The sequence below is a fragment of the Myotis yumanensis genome, unplaced genomic scaffold (assembly GCF_028538775.1).
Source record: "Myotis yumanensis isolate MYYU_CA2020_CCGP unplaced genomic scaffold, mMyoYum1.0.hap1 SCAF_2, whole genome shotgun sequence".
NCBI lineage: Eukaryota > Metazoa > Chordata > Mammalia > Chiroptera > Vespertilionidae > Myotis > Myotis yumanensis.
This window is the reverse complement of record NW_027223753.1, coordinates 94,289,726-94,306,794: the sequence shown is the minus strand read 5'-3', so window position 1 is coordinate 94,306,794 and position 17,069 is coordinate 94,289,726.

Genomic DNA, 17,069 nt, shown 5'->3' with positions numbered 1-17,069 from the left:
AAGTACACTGCAAATATAAAGTGCAGTGCAAATGCTTCATGACGGGGTGATGAAAGCGCAGATGATGTCTACAAATTGCCAGTTCTACCTGACTCCACCACCATACAGTGAGTTTGGCAACTGTAATCTTGCAAAGTACGGAGATTTTGAAAAAGTGTACATAGACCCCTTTCTGACAGATGTTACCTCTGCAAGCAACACCTGATACATAAGTCTTAAATAATGTCAACACAAATTTAGCTTCTTAGCCATCAAGTCAGGGACAAACCCACCTCCCCTCTGCTCACTGGTAGCCTCACAGAACAGGCACGATCACTTTCCTGCACATTCCTGATGGGCCCTAATCCTGCTGGGTTGAAAGCATGACTTTCTAGATCAGCGGTTCTCAACCTGTGGGTCGCGACCTCTTTGGGGGTCGAACGACCCTTTCACAGGGGTGGCCAAAATACATCCTGCATATCAGATATTTACATTACAATTCATAGCAGTAGCAAAATTACAGTTATGAAGTAGCAATGAAAATAATTTTATGGTTGGGGGTCACCACAACATGAGGAACTGTATTAAAGGGTTGCGGCATTAGGAAGGTTGAGAACCACTGTAGATGATAGTGACTTCAAAGTCACCACTCTGTTGGAGCTTGCATTGTCACGGAGTTTGTTGCTTTCCAGATATGGCTTGGTTTAAATTTCTGGAAAGGGATTCTTGCTCCTTCCCTCTCACCCATTCTTTCTTTTCTTTCTTGCAAAAGTAAAAAGTAGAAGGTCTCCTAAGTAATCATTTTGTCCTTGCTGCTAGTGTCCCCTGTAGCTTCAGTGGTGTGGTTACCCAATTCTACTCATGCCTTTTCCCTAAACAGGGAAACTTATTTTAGTAAACAGTGGAAATCAAATATCCCACAAACAAACAAACACACAAACAAGCTATATATATATATATATATGTATATGTATGTGTATATATATATATATATATATATATATATATATATACTAGAGGCCCGGTGCACAAAAATTTGTGCACTCGGTGGGGGCGGTACCCCAGCCCGGCCTGTGCCCTCTCACAGTCTGGGACCCCTCGGGAGATAACGACCTGCTAGTTTAGGCCTGCTCCCCAGTGGCAGAGGGCAGGCCCAATCCCTAAGTGCAGCCCCTGGTCAGGCTCAGAGCAGGGCCGATTGGGGAGTTGGGGCGCCGCCCCGTCATGCACAGAGCAGGGCGGATCGGGAGGTTGCAATGCCACCCTCAGTCACTTTCAGGGTAGACTGATTGGGGGGTTGGGGCACCGCCCCCTGTCACACTCAAGGCAGGGTCAATGGGGAGGTTGTGGCGCCACCCCCTGTCACGCACAGAGCAGGGCCGATCAGGGGGTTGGGGCACTGCCCCCTGTCACTCACAGAGCAGGGCCAATCAGGGGGTTGGGGCGCTGCTCCCTGTCACTCACAGAGCAGGGCCGATCAGGGGTTTGGGGCGCTGCACCCTGTCACGCACAGAGCAGGGAAGATCAGGGGGTTGGGGCGCTGCACCCTGTCACACTCAGGGCAGGGCCAATGGGGAGGTTATGGCTCTACCCTGTCACACACAGAGCAGGGCCCATGGGGAGGGGGGGTGTTGGGGCACTGCACCCTGTCACACACAGAGCCGCAGGGAGATCAGGGGGTTGGGGCACCGCCACTGTCACACTCAGGGCAGGGCCGATGGAGAGGTTATGGTTCTACCCTGTCACACACAGAGCAGGGCCCGTGGGGGCAGGGGGTTGGGGCGCCGCACCCTGTCACACACAGAGCAGGGCCGATCAGGGGGTTGGTGCGCTGCACCCTGTCACACACAGAGCCGCAGGGCAATCGGGGGATTGGGGAGCTCCCCCCTGTCAGGCACAGAGCAGGGCTGATCAGGGGGTTTGGGCGCTGCCCCCTGTCATGCTGTTCCCAGTGCCGGGAGGCATATTACCCTTTTACTATATAGGATAGAGGCCTGGTGCATGGGTAGGGGCTGGCTGGTTTGCCCTGAAGGGTGTCCTGGATCAGGGTGGGGGTCCCCACTGGGGTGCCTGGCCAGTCTGGGTGAGGGGCTGAGGGCCGTTTTCCGCCTGGCAGTTGACTAAAAGCTTCCAACAGCTCCTTGTTTTCTTTTTTTTTTTTATTCTGGGCCAGCTTTAGCTCTGAGGCCTTGCTGCTGAAAACATGGATACAATGTTGCGGTCCGGGGCTGACTGAAAGCCCGTTTTGTTTAGCTTCTTATTTGCAACATAGTAATAGTTGCTTAGAGTTGCAGTTGAGAGTCCGGCAAGTGAGGCGGGGAACATTGGAGTCTGCAGTCCCTGGAGGAAGCAAGCCTCCCTGCTCGCTTCAGTGCCTGGCTGCCAGCCGCCATCTTGGCTGACAGTTAATTTGCATAAGGATACACTGATTAGCCAATGGGAAGGGTAGCGGTCGTACGCCAATTACCATGTTTCTCTTTTATTAGTGTATATATATATATATATATATATATATATACACATGCATATTGACCGTACCTTTGCTATGCCCCAAGCCAAGCCCACCAGCCAATCAGAGCGACTATATGCAAATTAACCCAACCAAGATGGCGGCCGGCAGCCACAGAACTGGATCAAGCAGGAGGCTTGATTTCCCCGGCGATGGAGGAAGCCAAGCTTCCCGCCTGCCCTGGCTGGCTGTGGCCTTCGCTAAAGGCAACAAAGTTTCAATTATAGAAGATAAATAAATCCCAGATACCTGCTTCCAGCTAGCCTCCACTGGAAGCTTGCATGGCTGCAAACAGCCATCAGCCCCTCACGCAGGATGGCCACACCCTCATGGGGTGAGGGTCCCTGCTGGGGGTCTTGGCCAGCCTGCAAACAGCCATCAGCCCCTCACCCAGGTTGGCCACACCCTCAAGGGGTGAGGGTCCCTGCTGGGGGTCTTGGCTAGTCTGCAAACAGCCATCAGCCCTTCACCCAGGCTGGCCACACCCTCAAGGGGTGAGGGTCCCTGCTGGGGGGCTTGACCAGCCTGCAAACAGCCCTCAGCCCCTCACCCAGGCTGGCCAGGAACTCCAGCAGAGATCCCCACCCTGAAGGGGGTGTGGCCAACCTGAAAACGGCCCTCAGCCCCTCACCCAGGCTGGCCAGGCACCCCAGCAGGACCCCCATCCTGATCCGGGAAACCCTTCAGGGAAAAACAGCCTGCCCCCACCAATGCACCAGGCATATAATAAAAGGGTACTATGCAAATTGACCCTAACAGCAGAACAACTGGGAATGACTGGTCACTATGACACACACTGACCACCAGGGGGCAGACGCTCAATGCAGGAGCTGCCCCCTGGGGGTCAGTGCACTCCTACAGGGGGAGCTCTGCTCAGCCACAAGCCAGGCTGACGGCTGCCAGCACAGCAGTGATGGCGGGTGCCCCTCCTGCCTTCTCAGCAGCGCTAAGGATGTCCGACTGCAGCTTAGACCTGGTCCCTGCTGGCAAGTGGACATCCCCCAAGGGCTCCTGGGCTGCCAGAGGGATGTCTGACTGCCAGCTTAGGCCCAATCCCCCAGGGAGCGGGCCTAAGCCAGCCGATGGACATCCCCCAAGGGGTCACAGACTGCAAGAGGGCACAGGCTGGGCTGAGGGACTCCCCCGAGTACACAAATTTTTGTGCACTGGGCTTCTAGTTTATATATATACTAGTATATACCTATGTATACTATAATGTGTAGTTACACAATAAAAATATACTATATACTATATATACAATAAAATATATATGCAATAAAATACACAATAAGAATAGACATCTACACTAATAAAAGAGAAACATGCAAATTGGTGTCACTCCGCTATGCCCACCAGCCAATCAGAGCTACTATGCAAAGTAACCCAACAAAGATACAGTTAATTTGCATATGCAGGTGCTGAACGAAGACTGAAGGTTTTGGCCGGAGTGAAGACTGAAGACTGAAGACTGAAGAGGCTTGGCTTCTCCACTGCAGCCGGACCAAAGGCCTGGGTCCCGGGTGCCGGAAGAAAACTGGTGCCAGCAGTCAGGGGAAGGAAGGCCTAGTGCGTGAATCTTCATGAAACGGGCTTCTAGTACATATATATATATTCTTTGGGGGATATTTATATACTGGTACACAGATACATATACTCAATAGATCTGTTCTGGTTCACAAGTTAGATTTGCTATTTATTTTATTTCATTTTATTTTTTTCATCAACATTTATCCTCTCTATGCCCTCTTCCACCTCCACCTTCCCCTGCCCGCCTTCACCACACTGTTGTCCATGTCCATGTAGATTTTTCTGAATACGTTCTGAGATTTGCTGCAGCTCAAGCCTCTTTCTCATGCTGCTGTTCAGGTTTGACCTGGTCCCACCCTGCCCGCAGTCCCCAAGCTGAGTAGTGGGTGTCTACCCTGTAGCAACAGTGGAATCACCGTAGGGGAAGCTTTGAAAATCACCTGATGCCTGGGCCCCATGACAGAGTTTCTGAATCGTGCCATCTGGGCCTGGGCCTCAGCATTCTTTAACATTCTCCCCAACCATATTAAGGAGCAGCCAGAGTTAAGAACCACTGGTTATGTCTTACTTTCTATTTCTGTCTCCACCCCACATTTTAGCTCTTTATGCACCTGAGACCTAAGAGGACAAGTTACAGAGAGGTTTTAAACTAAGAGTTCAAAGGGGTCTATTCTAGCGGTGGATGCTAATATTTGGGGTCAACTCACACTTTGACCAATTGTCCTGGGAAGAGGCTGAAAGGGCCTCCTGGACCCAGACTTCCAGCACTAAAAGCAGCTCACCCTGGATCCTGGGGTGCCGGCTGGCCAGCCTGGCCATGCCAGTACTGTGCTCTCATCTTCTTTCTCCCAGCAAATGCAAAACCTCACAGGCTGGGAAGCAGGGTTTGAGAGCCACTGGAAGGTGTAGACATGATGCACACTCCCTCCCTGAGCAAAGCCCAGCCCAGCCTGAAAGTCCTGCCTCATCCCCTCTCCACTTTTGACTTTGAATCCACTAGTCCATTGAGAATACACATTTCAGAAGACCTGCTCTACCCTCAACATAACCCACACCTCCCTCACCACAGTCACAAGTTCAATGTGTGAAGTACAGAAGGAGGGAGCAAAAAGTTAAACGACCATTGCTTCTTCGACAGGTACCCTCTCTCATCACTAGTCCCTCAGGCTGCTAGTGACCAGCAGGGATGTGCCCGTGCATGTGTGTCTGCTTCCCAGGACTCATGCTCTCAGTTCTAAACCTCCATGTCTTCCTAGATTTCTTCTGGGTAAGCATCTTGGGTTATTCCCACTGCCTCCTAAACCAGCCACCCCAACTGGATCATCAACCCTTTGAAGACAAGACAAATAGGTCAGCAGGCTGGCATTGCTGGTTGTTGGAGGAACATCAGCACTGTGGTCATGGAGCAGGGCTGGCCTCTTGGGTCAATGCTACCCGCTACACAAATCAGCTCCCACATCTGAGGTAAGCCACTGTCTTTAAGCCTCCATTACTTCTGTGTAAGTGGATATGATAAAAGTTTCTGTGAGAATCAATCAAAATAATGTAGGTGGTGTTTAGCAGTGTGCCTGCCATGCAGTAAGTACTAAATAAATACTGTAGGGCATAAACTCTTGAATAGGAATTCCCACCATATTCTATGGAAACCAAGGCTTCCCTGTGTCTTCTCTCATACACTTCCCATCTGCTGCCCCTCCCCCATCGGCAGGTAATGGAGTTGCTAAGTCCCTAATTCCTGTAATGATTTTAAATGCTCTGTGAAAGGAAAGATTCTCTTAGACTCTGAGGAAAAAGGACTTTGTTTTAGTCCAGTTACAATTCTATAAAGCCCCTGGCAATGGGCACTACCAAGCTGAAACCTTGCCTGTGGGGAGGGCTGCTCCAGTGCCTGCTTCCTCTGGTCATTTTCTGGATGAGCCCCCAGCACCCACACGCTCTGATTATTTCCCTTTCGAATTTTTTGCAATGTGGTGAAGAGGACAGAGAAAACATAGAGTTCCACTTTGACCTGCATCTTCCTTTTTAGAAGTGAATAGCTGACAGCCAGGCCTGTGGCAGGATATCTGGGCTACATGGGGTTTGGCACCTGCACCCACACAAAGAACATGGGCTGGACTCACTCTGAACTCTGCAGGGGTGTCATGAGGTCTCTGGAGGTGGGAATGAGGTCAGAGCCTGGACGATGTGATGGGTATAGAAGTAAATCAATGAGAAAGATTTTATTCCATAATCTGAATGCATGTCTTGTGCCTGAAGAGAGAAATGGAATCCAAGCTCACCACACCCCTGTGGGCTTCTCAGGCTAGATTTGCACGACAGTGGAGAGGGCTGCTTGACAGCTTCGTTGGCGGGTTAGAGAGCTCCTGGCCTGCGGTGTGATACATGGAGATTTAATGATAGAATATTGAGAACAGAGTTCCCTCCAGTGATGCCCATGTGATTAGGGTCCCCAAACAAACCCAGGCTCTGAAAAACAACCCACTGATCCCTCTCCTCTTTTCAAAGGCAATTTAGAAGAGCCTTCGAGACATCTAAGTCATCATTTGTTTACAAGGCCCTATTTCAATGACCAGTTGGAAGCTAATGTTTCACAGACCACACTTCTAAACGCTCACCTCCCTCATTGTTTATGAAAAAGCAGAGCCCAAGATTTCCCAGCGTGCTCTGGGTCTTCCAGAGGGTCCGGCTGGCGGGGGTTGGGGAGCAGAGGAGGTCAAGGCTCCCTCCTTCAGGAATCTCTGAGCTTGCCGGAAACTTCCAGTGTGTGGGTGGTAGATGTATCAGCTGACGGGGAAATGAGAGCGTGAAGGCGGCCACCCAAGACTCCAGGTCACCGCTGACACTCCCAGCGGAGCTCAGATCTCAGCGCTGGGAGGGCACCTGCTCTCCTTGCCAAAACAAACCAGCCCCTGCTAGGGGCACATTGCAAAGGAAGGGGGCCTGGGGGGCAGGGAGCTCCGAGTTTCAAGTAAACCAGCTCAAATAACAGTTTACAATGATGCTATGTTCTTGGGTGTTGGGGGTAGAAGGGCTGAGGCTCCGCTCCAGATCTGGGAATATTAATATGCATCACAGTGAGTTCTAGAAACGAGCTGGCTGCGTTTGCAGCCCTCGCTCTGCTGGTCCTGTGCCGACAGGAGTTTGAACCACTATTTGTTGTCTTTAGGCCTGAGGGTCCATCTGGTTTTGATTCAGGTGGCCTCGGGCTTGCCTCAGAGGTGAAAAGGGTGTGAATTTAAATTGAATTTCTCACCAATTTCAAACCCGAAGAATCCCAGTCTTCATACACAAAGCCCATCTGCTTTGTCAGCTCCTGGTCCTTCAAGTCTGGCATAAATCAGTTTCACCCGTTTGACTAAATGAGCACATGTTAACCTAATGAAAGTGACTGGTGAGGCCAGATAGTTCTGCATGCGTTCTAATGTAGAGAGAATGAGGGGTGAGCTCTCACTGACCTCCTGTCATTCTCTTCTTGGTGGGGACAGTGGGTCTGGATCCTGGTAGGGTAGATATGGGTCCTTAGATCAGTATCAGATAAGGTAGTTCTCAACATATAACAGAGTCCTATATCCCAAATGAATAGTATTAGTTTTGTACCTAATTGGGAAGTGGGGAGGGGGGCGGTAGCAGGGGAAGGGGGGACGTCTGAGTCATTAAAATTAAAATTTCCCTTGAGGCTGCTGGATCAGGTAGCAAGCTTCAGATGAAAAACGTTGACTTTTGCCCCTTGTTTCAGAGGTCAAGTCTTGAAAGCAGCGTTCCTGTCATCAGGCTGGGGAGGAAGCGATGTGTTGGAGTCTCCTGGCAGGATATGCGGTCACATGGGCACACCTGCTTAGTATTGCCATGTATAGGAATCTTCCCATATCTAGGTGCTATGGGCATCCTTAGGAACTGCAACTGTTATCACACGCACCCTCATTTAAAACCACAAATCAAGTGAACAAACAAAATTTGAATCCTCCAAAACAGGAATCAGAAAACTATGGCAGGTGGATCTAATCCAGCCCACAGCCAGTTTTTATCTATAAAGTGTTACTGGAGCACACACACACACACATACACACACACACACACACACACACACACCACATGTGCTTATGCACCGTCTGCAGCTGCTTTATCCAAGGCGAGTCGAGTAGTTGTGACAGAGGCTGCAAAGCTGAAAATATTGCCCATCTGCTCCTTTGCAGAAAAAGCATGTCAACTCTGTTCTAAAATGTTGTGGTTCTGTTTTTCCTCAGCTGAAGTTTTCTTTCAGTTAAAGGATGTTCTCCAAACTGACACAGAGGCTAAGAGATCTCACTGACAGAGCAACAGAGACAGTGGTAGTGGCACAGCCATTGAATGGACTGGGTGCAAAGTTTGGGGATATATTTATGCTTCTATGTGTTTCCTTTCTGTTAAAAAAAAATGCCCTTCTTTTAAACCCAGAGATTCTGTGTGCATGCATGAGGATGTTGAAAATACAAAAGACTTCATATCATGGAAAACCTTGTTGACAACCTCTTGGCCGTTCTTGAGCTTAATTTTCTTAGTCTCTCATTGTGGGTCTCCTTATTCCATATACCCTGGGCTGCTCCAAATACAATCCTGTCTCCCTTCATATTATAGCATGTCTGATCATACGTGGTACACAGCAGCTACCTTGCATAGATCAATGACGGAATGAAACAACAGGTGGGTTTTTCTTAATGTGGTCTGGTATGGCAGCCATATACGGCAAGGTAAATGACAATACTATTTCTAAAATTCCAATTTATTCTCTCCACCTAATCCATTGTTTCTCTGTTTTCAAAATGGAACTTTAGGTTGTAGCTACACAGTGTAAATGAACCTAACATAGAATGCAAAGCTCTATTGTAGTTGGAATACAAGGAAGGGAGTCAGGAATTAAAGAAAACCCGAGTTCCATTCATTGCTGCTTTCACCACATGGTGTTACAGGCAATGAGTTTGCTCAAATAGAACATTTTAAAAAGTCATCCTGTTATATACTAATTTCTCCTTCTGCTGGAATTGTTTTATATATAGTCGTGCACCACTTAACTATGGAGATGCATTCTGAAAAATACATTGTTAGCCAATTCGGTGTTGTGTGAACATGATAGAGTGCACTTATACAAACCTAGGTGGTATAACCCACTACCTTAATGTATGGGCTATCCTGGAAGCACAGGGTTTGTTTACATCAGCATCACCACAAGCATGTGAGTAATGCCTGGTGCCATGATGTTATAACCACTAGGACATCACCAGGCAATCGTTTTTCAGCTCCATTACCAGCTTACAGGACCACCTTTGGATATGTGGTCCATTGTTGACTGAAACATCATTATGGGGCACATGACTAGATGTGTGTGTGTGGTGTGTGTGTGTGTGTGTGTGTGTGTGTGCACGCACATATTCAAAACTGTAAAAAAATGGATGAGGCATGCCCTCCTAATCTATTGGTGTCTGTAACCCGGCTTAAGGACAGAACCCTTTATTACATTTTGTGCTCACACAGAGCTCATAGGACAAATGAGAACACAGTTCTATTTGCAAGGATTGTTAGCTGCTTTCCAGATAACAATTCTTTTTAGTAGTCCATGTAAAAAAAGATGAAGATATTCTAACATCGGATCAACCTCTAGACTATTATATTTTCCTTTATTTGTGACGGGGGCATTCTAGTTCATGCGGGGAGAGAAAGCTACATTCCTTTCTGTGTTTCTCACAAAGTGCACTTAATTAGCTCTTCATCAGTGTTTGGTAAATGGGTGAATAAGTAATACACAGGCTTAAAGAAGCCTTGAAGAATCTTTGTTCTGAGCTGCCCCTCCCCCATCACATAAGGGTGGCTAACTCTGAGGGCTCTCCTGTTGCCACACAGACATGGGCTCTGGCTGCTTCCTCCTGGGCTCCTCCTGCTCTTTTTCGGTTGTCATCATGTTATCAACTTAGGCAGTAAAGTTGTCGTTAACTTTCTTTTGTAAGGAATAATCAAAATCCATAACTCCTTCCCACAGAGCAAAAGGCAGACAGTATCACAAAGACAGAAGGGGTGGGGAGCAGAAGGGAGAACCCCTCAGTGACAGGGCAGTTAAAATGTCCCAGGCAGATATTTCATGAATTATTCGTGCACTCAAGTAAAAACAAAGCCTGATTTCCTATTCAGAAAAACAGCAATGCATCCCTAAAGTCCACCACACTGGGTAACATCTGGAAAGTGCTCAAGACTAGGCAAAAACCTTGGAATTTCTTAGTTTTCAAACATATACTGATGTGTGTTTTTCCAGCTTCATCTGTCAGCATCTTGGGAGGGTGGTGGTGGTGTCATCCAGGGCCTTTCAGGGTTTTCATGTGAAAAAGCAGCTTGAAATGATAGTATCTCTGCAGGAGAAGCAGATCTGTGCAGGGGTCAGCCATTTGAAGTTCTGATTTCAAGAGGAAAGTAGAAGGAAGTGTGGAAAAGAAAGCCGGCATCTGACTCTAGATGAATGAGGAATTCTTCTGTGACTTGGCTCGCATTTTCCTGTAGCAGACAGAATGCAGCATGACTCTGGGCTCACTCTGTGACAAACGGACCACACGAAACAAAGAGGGGGCAGTGCTGTGCACTAAGACTGTTGCTCTTGATAAGCTCTCTGGGGTACAATTTCAAGGAGTAAGTTAATGGCCTCACTACAAAAGAGTCTCAGGGGTCCCTGAAGCTTGACCCCAAAACTTGAACTCTACCTGAACTGATTGCTTCATTTTTTTTTCTTTTTTGAGGTTTGAAAACATTTAATCAACTCTCCTCCCAGGACATTTGATTTCTGTGCACTCCTGCACTTGTGGGCTCCATCTGGGGGAAGAAGTGCCAAAACCACCACTGGAAAGGCTGTCCCGGAGGTATTTTCAGTTGGACTGGAAGCAGCAGGTAACGGAAATCTTATGAGACAGCTGTTCTCAAGAGATTTTCCTGTCCAGTTTTGCTGACCAAAGCATTCTTCTGGTTTGGATATACCTTGAATTAGCAACTGCAGTTTGAGGCACTGGTTTTTTATTCTAATTACAATTAAAGTACTTGGAAGCCCTGCCCCCCACTCCTGCATTTTGCCATCCCTGGATTTGTCCCATGACATAGTGCTGCCTGGACTCCTGAAAGCATTTAGCTTCCCTTGCAGAAATACTGAGCTACAGTTGGGTAAGTCATCTAAATGCTTTCAATCCAAGTCCATGAGCATCTATTTAGCACCAACAACACCCCCATTAGATGTTTGGAGCTAGGGAGGGAGCTTGAATATAAGGGGGTCAGCCTAGTACAGTGATGGCGAACCTTTTGAGCTCAGAGTGTCAGCATTTTGAAAAACCCTAACTTAATTCTGGTGCAGTGTCACATATAGAAATGTTTTGATATTTGCAACCATAGTAAAACAAAGAGTTATATTTTTGATATTTATTTTATATATTTAAATGCCATTTAACAAAGAAAAATCAGCCAAAAAATGAGTTCGCGTGTCACCTCTGACACGCGTGTCATAGGTTCGCCATCACTGGCATAGTAGAAAAGGCAGACACACTTTCAGTGCACATGGCACTAACAATTCAAATTGAGTACAGTGAAAACACAGACATGGTGGAGATGCATCCAAAGTTAATAATTGTTTTTGTTTTTTTAAGTAATGGATCATAGTTCCACCTTCACCCGCCCCCCCAAGTGCCAGTTGCTTTAGGGAGTAGTTTGTGCTGTTTCGTTTAAACAGTCTAAATGTATAGACAAGGGAGTGGCAAGCAAGTTTTAATGCTGAGCCATTTCTTGGATTGTTGGTTGCTCTCTGGAGCACTGTGTTGAGAAAGATTCTGAGGCTGTATTTGGTCTCAGCAGGAAGTGGTGCTATGAATCACTGGCTGTAATGGGTGCCAGTGTGGAGGGGAGACAGCCTGCATGCCACAGATATGCCAATTCTAAAGTAGATGCAGCCCTTGAAGGAATCAATGCAAAGTTAAAACATCGCTCAACATGCACACTTCCTCAATCCGACTGTAAATGCAGCCCAATCTCTTTGTAACCAGAAGCCTTCTTACACAGATTTGTATGCACTGTGGGTCAAGGCTGGCTCCTGAAATATAAAACAGCAGAGGACAAGTCAGAGATAAGCACACATCAGAACATTGATGTCCATCCCCCGCCCCTGCCCCACCCCCCCAGGGTGATTATGTAAGGGCCTCTACTATGTTTGGATACTCTGTCTCAAAAAACAATAAAAATAAAACCTTCCTACAACCTGCTAAGGAACCTCTAAGAGTGAGCTGTGGTCTAACAGTATGTGTAGGTAGATTATTCTAGACTTCACATTTACCAAAGTAGAAGCAGGGATTTCTGAGTAGAAATGACAGTTTTCACTTAGAAATGTGGCATATGTGTGCCTGCTGAAAAATAAAACTCCTGATGGGCTTGAAAGATTTAAGGCCCAGCCTTCAATTTGTCAGTGTATTTTCTACCTGACAGCGGCTGCCAGGCAGCTCCTGGTGCTGATGAACAAGAACACACCCAAGGGTTCCGAGAGAAAGTGGGATGCCGTGACGAGAGTGCTCTAAAACTGTCTGCGTAGTCTGGGTATAATTCTTACTGAAGTTCTATTAAAGTGAAACATGTGACTATTTTGATTTCTGTCTGCTTAGCGTGTTTGCTTTATAAATCTTGCAGGAGAAAATTGGCCTGCTGGAATTGGATGTTGGGTATAGCACTTCTTCAACATCAAGAAAATGGCCATACATTTTTAAAATTGTTTTCCTTGCAAATAATTTTTAAATAGCCTTACAAAAATGTTTGCCTTGCTTCTCTCCCTAGTGAGTTAAAAACGTACACCCACAGATGCCAGTTGGCACAATTTCTTGTGACTCCAGCAGACAGCAATAGGAATGTATGAGGTGATTGTGGTGGGGGCTAGGGAGGCTGCTATTCCTCGTGGTGTGCAAAAATGATCCTCTTTATAACTAATTCCTTAAAGCAAAAGCACTTCCCACCCACAAGTGTTAGCTAATTGGTGGACCAGGGAAGTAAATAAACAAGGCTTAGACAGAGTGTGTTTGCTGTTCCTATTTCAACACTAATTACCAACTGTTGTCAGTAAACCAGGAGTGTGCATGGAATTACATTTTCCAGAGTCCTATCCTGGGCCCACAGCCCTGTGGGGCATCTGGTCAGGTTTCACGTGGTGGTGGGAGCACAGCTGCAGCCAGTGGGAACTCTTGCTCACATGCTCCTCCTGTAGAAAGGATGGTGAGCTTCAGCATTAGCTTGCGGTTCCTAAATAAGATGCTTTTCTACTTCAATTATATTGAGGTGGATCAAACATTACAAAATAAGCCTCAAATAGGAGTGCAGCCTTACCCAAAATGAAAGCATATGCTTGGGTGTCTAGATACAATGGTCATATGTTGACACCTTAAACCACACAGGCTGCTGCTGCCATGTTTGGGGCTTACAACAGGCACAAACTGTAAAGAAGGCAGGCATTTGATTTTGACACATTCCCAACTCTCTTGCATGCCATTAAAATTTTTTTAAAGCTCTAGTCTTCTGCTTTTCCATCCAATTAGAGCCATCTTTTCTATTCTCCTGTCCCGCACGTGTGATTCTCTGTTCCAATCCAGAGGGGCACAATTATGTTGTGGAAAGATTGTTGGATGAGGAATTCTTTTATTTATTAATTTATTCAACAGATATTTAAGTGCCTATTGGGTGCTGGGCATGGGCTAGGCATTATAGCTGCAATGTGAACCAAAAAGACATGGTCTCTGTGCTCATGTTGTGAAGAGATTGACATTAATCAAACAATCCCAAGGATAAATCTATAATTAAATCCACAATAAGTATTGTACTATGAAGTAGAGGTGTTATCAAAGTGTATGATAGAGAGGCTAACCCTGTCTGGGTGAGGAAAATGGGAAAAGACAAGAGAGTCAGGGAAAACTTCTCTGTTTTGATGGTCCTTGAACTGAGGTAAGACAAAGAGTAAATAAATGAATGGAAAACAAAACAGTTCCATGTAAGAAGGGTTTGCCTGTGTCTTAGTGAGCTCCCAAGATACAATGTTTTCGGTGTTAAAACTGGGGCAGTCCCTGACAAACCTACACATAAGGGCATAGATTGTACACAGATCTCAGGGCACATGGGGTGGAGTGAGTGGCATTTAAGGAATGGAAAGAAGGCTAGGATTACTGGAAAAAGTTGGCAGTATTCCACCCTACATGCGATCCAACGCGAGAGACAGCCGCCAAACCACTTAAGGCCTTAAAGATCATATTAAGATCTCTATCCTAAGAGTAATGGGAAGTGTTTTAAGCAAATATATGAGAGGGTCAGATTTATCTTTTAAAAAGTTCACTCTCACTAGAATATGGAGACAATTACCATGCAAAATTCAGAAACCTTTCCCCTAAGTACAGCTAGCTGTCACCCCTTGGCAGTGGTGTGCTGGCAAATGTTTACCAGTAGGCTTTCTAGGGGAGGGGTGGGCATGGGTGATGGTGGGAAAACCCAGATTGATAGCATTTGCCAATTTCCATGGTGTAAAGCTCTCCCCCAACCCCATGGTCAATTTAAAGCTTCCACATGATGTTGCTGAATGCAGAGTTGGGAAGAGATGCCTGGGTGGACGCTAAGAGCCACATTAGTCCATTCCTTTTCCGAAAAACTTGAGGGGCTGTTCAGACAAAATCTCACTGAAATGACTAAGAAGTTACACCTTTTCCATGACCACTGAGGAGTTCTAACCCAGGAGAGGGCTTACAAACCCTTCTACAACATGATAGGCATGGCCAGGCTTGCAGCACTGAATCTGGAGGGTTCCAATAACAGAAAAAATAGAGCACAAAGAGAAATCACATGAGGTATAAAAGGCTCTTTATAAACATGAAACACTTACACATCCTTCTGTGATGTGGGATGCCCATCAGAGATCTGAGCACCAAGTCCACCGTGATGCCCTGGCATTAGAAAGGTTTCTGCCATCTTGCCTCACAGGTTGAACATTTTGGGAATTCCAAATAATATATTAAAAACAAAATAAAATTAAAACCCCACGAACCATGGGCAAACTACGGCCCACGGGCCGGATCTGGCCCATTTGAAATGAATAAAACTAAAAAAAAAAAAGACCGTACCCTTTTATGTAATGATGTTTACTTTGAATTTATATTAGTTCACACAAACACTGCATCCATGCTTTTGTTCCGGCCCTCCGGTCCAGTTTAAGAACCCACTGTGGCCCTCGAGTCAAAAAGTTTGCCCACCCCTGCTCTAGGCTCAGAATGCTGCATGCCTATGGCCTTTCAAAGAAAAGGGATTTGCAGCATTTTAACCCTGAACAACCAGAGTTGTAGAAACTCTTAAGGAAATCTGCATTTCTTAAGGGCCTGGATCATTTCTTTCATTTTGCATCCATAATGGCCAGGTTTGAAACAGAAGTTGTTTTTTTTTAAAAAAATAGATGTAGCCCTAGCTAGTTTGTCTCAGTGGATAGAGCATCGGCCTGTGGACTGAAGGGTCCCGGGTTCAATTCCAGTCAAGGGCATATGTCTGGTGGTGGTCTCTCTCATCATTGATGTTTCTATCTCACTCTCACTCTCCCTTCCTCTCTGAAATCAATAAAAATATTTTTTTAATTTAAAAATAGATGTATAGATAAATAATTTGTAAATTGCATTAAAATATATGTCTTTATGATTAACTTTATAATTACGTGTCTATTAAATGCAATATTATTGGCTGACCTTTAATATGAATATTAGCCTCTTCAGAAAAGAATATCTTATTCACTCTTTTAATTTAAAATATCTTGCCGAAACCGGTTTGGCTCAGTGGATAGAGCGTCGGCCTGCGGACTGAAAGGTCCCAGGTTCGATTCCGGTCAAGGGCATGTACCTGGGTTGCGGGCACATCCCCAGTGGGAGATGTGCGGGAGGCGGCTGATCGATGTTTCTGACTCTCTATCTCTCTCCCTTCCTCTCTGTAAAAAATCAATAAAATATCTTAAAAAAAAAAAATTTAAAATATCTTTATTTAGAATATATATAGATGTACAGGAAAGTGCATAGTACAGAAAGTTCCCATAGCCCAGCCAGTGTAGCTCACTGAATCTCACAAATTTTGATGTTATATATTATATTTATTTTTATTTAGTTCAAAATATTTAAAATTTTCTCTTGAGACTTCTTTTTTTATACTTGGGATATTTTATTAAAAGTTCATTGTTCAATTTTCAAGTATTTCAGGAATTTCCATCTATTTTTTTTTTTCTGTCACTGACTTCTAGTTTATTTCCACTGTAAAAAACACACTTTGTCTTATTTCTATTCTCTTAAATTTGTTAAAGAGCACTTCATGGGCTAGTATGTGGTCTATCTTGCTGAATATCTCATATGAATTTAAGAAGAATGTGTATTCTGCTATTGTTGGATGGAGTCTTCTATGATTGTCATTTAGTTCACGTTGATTGATAATACTGTTCAGTTCTTCTGTATCCTTATTAATTTTCTACCCAATTGATTAATCAATTACTGTCAGAAGACTGCTAAAAAGTCTTCAACTATAATAATTTCTTTATATTTTTTCTTTAGGTTCTGCCCATTTGCTTCATGTATTTTGATGTATTTTTCTTGGATGCATGAATTTTTAGGATTGTCATGTATTCTTAGAGAATTGACCCCTTTATCATTACATAATGCTCCTCTTGACTCATGATAGTATTTCTTGTGATGAAGTCTGCTTTGTATGAAATTAATATAGTGATTTTGATTAGCATTAGCATGGTATATTTTTCCCATTTCTCTACTTTTAACCTATTTTATATTTAAAGTGGCTTTCTTGTAGACAACATATATTGGGTCTTATTTTTTATCCATTCTGACAATCTTTGTTGTTTAATTGCTGTATTTAGACCAATTCATATTTAAAATAATTGTTGATATAGTGGGAGCAATATCTAGCATGCTTACAACTGATCACATTTATTACATTTGTACTTTGTACCCCTGTTGACTATATTTATCCCTCATAAGGAGACAAGAAAGCTAGAGGAGCT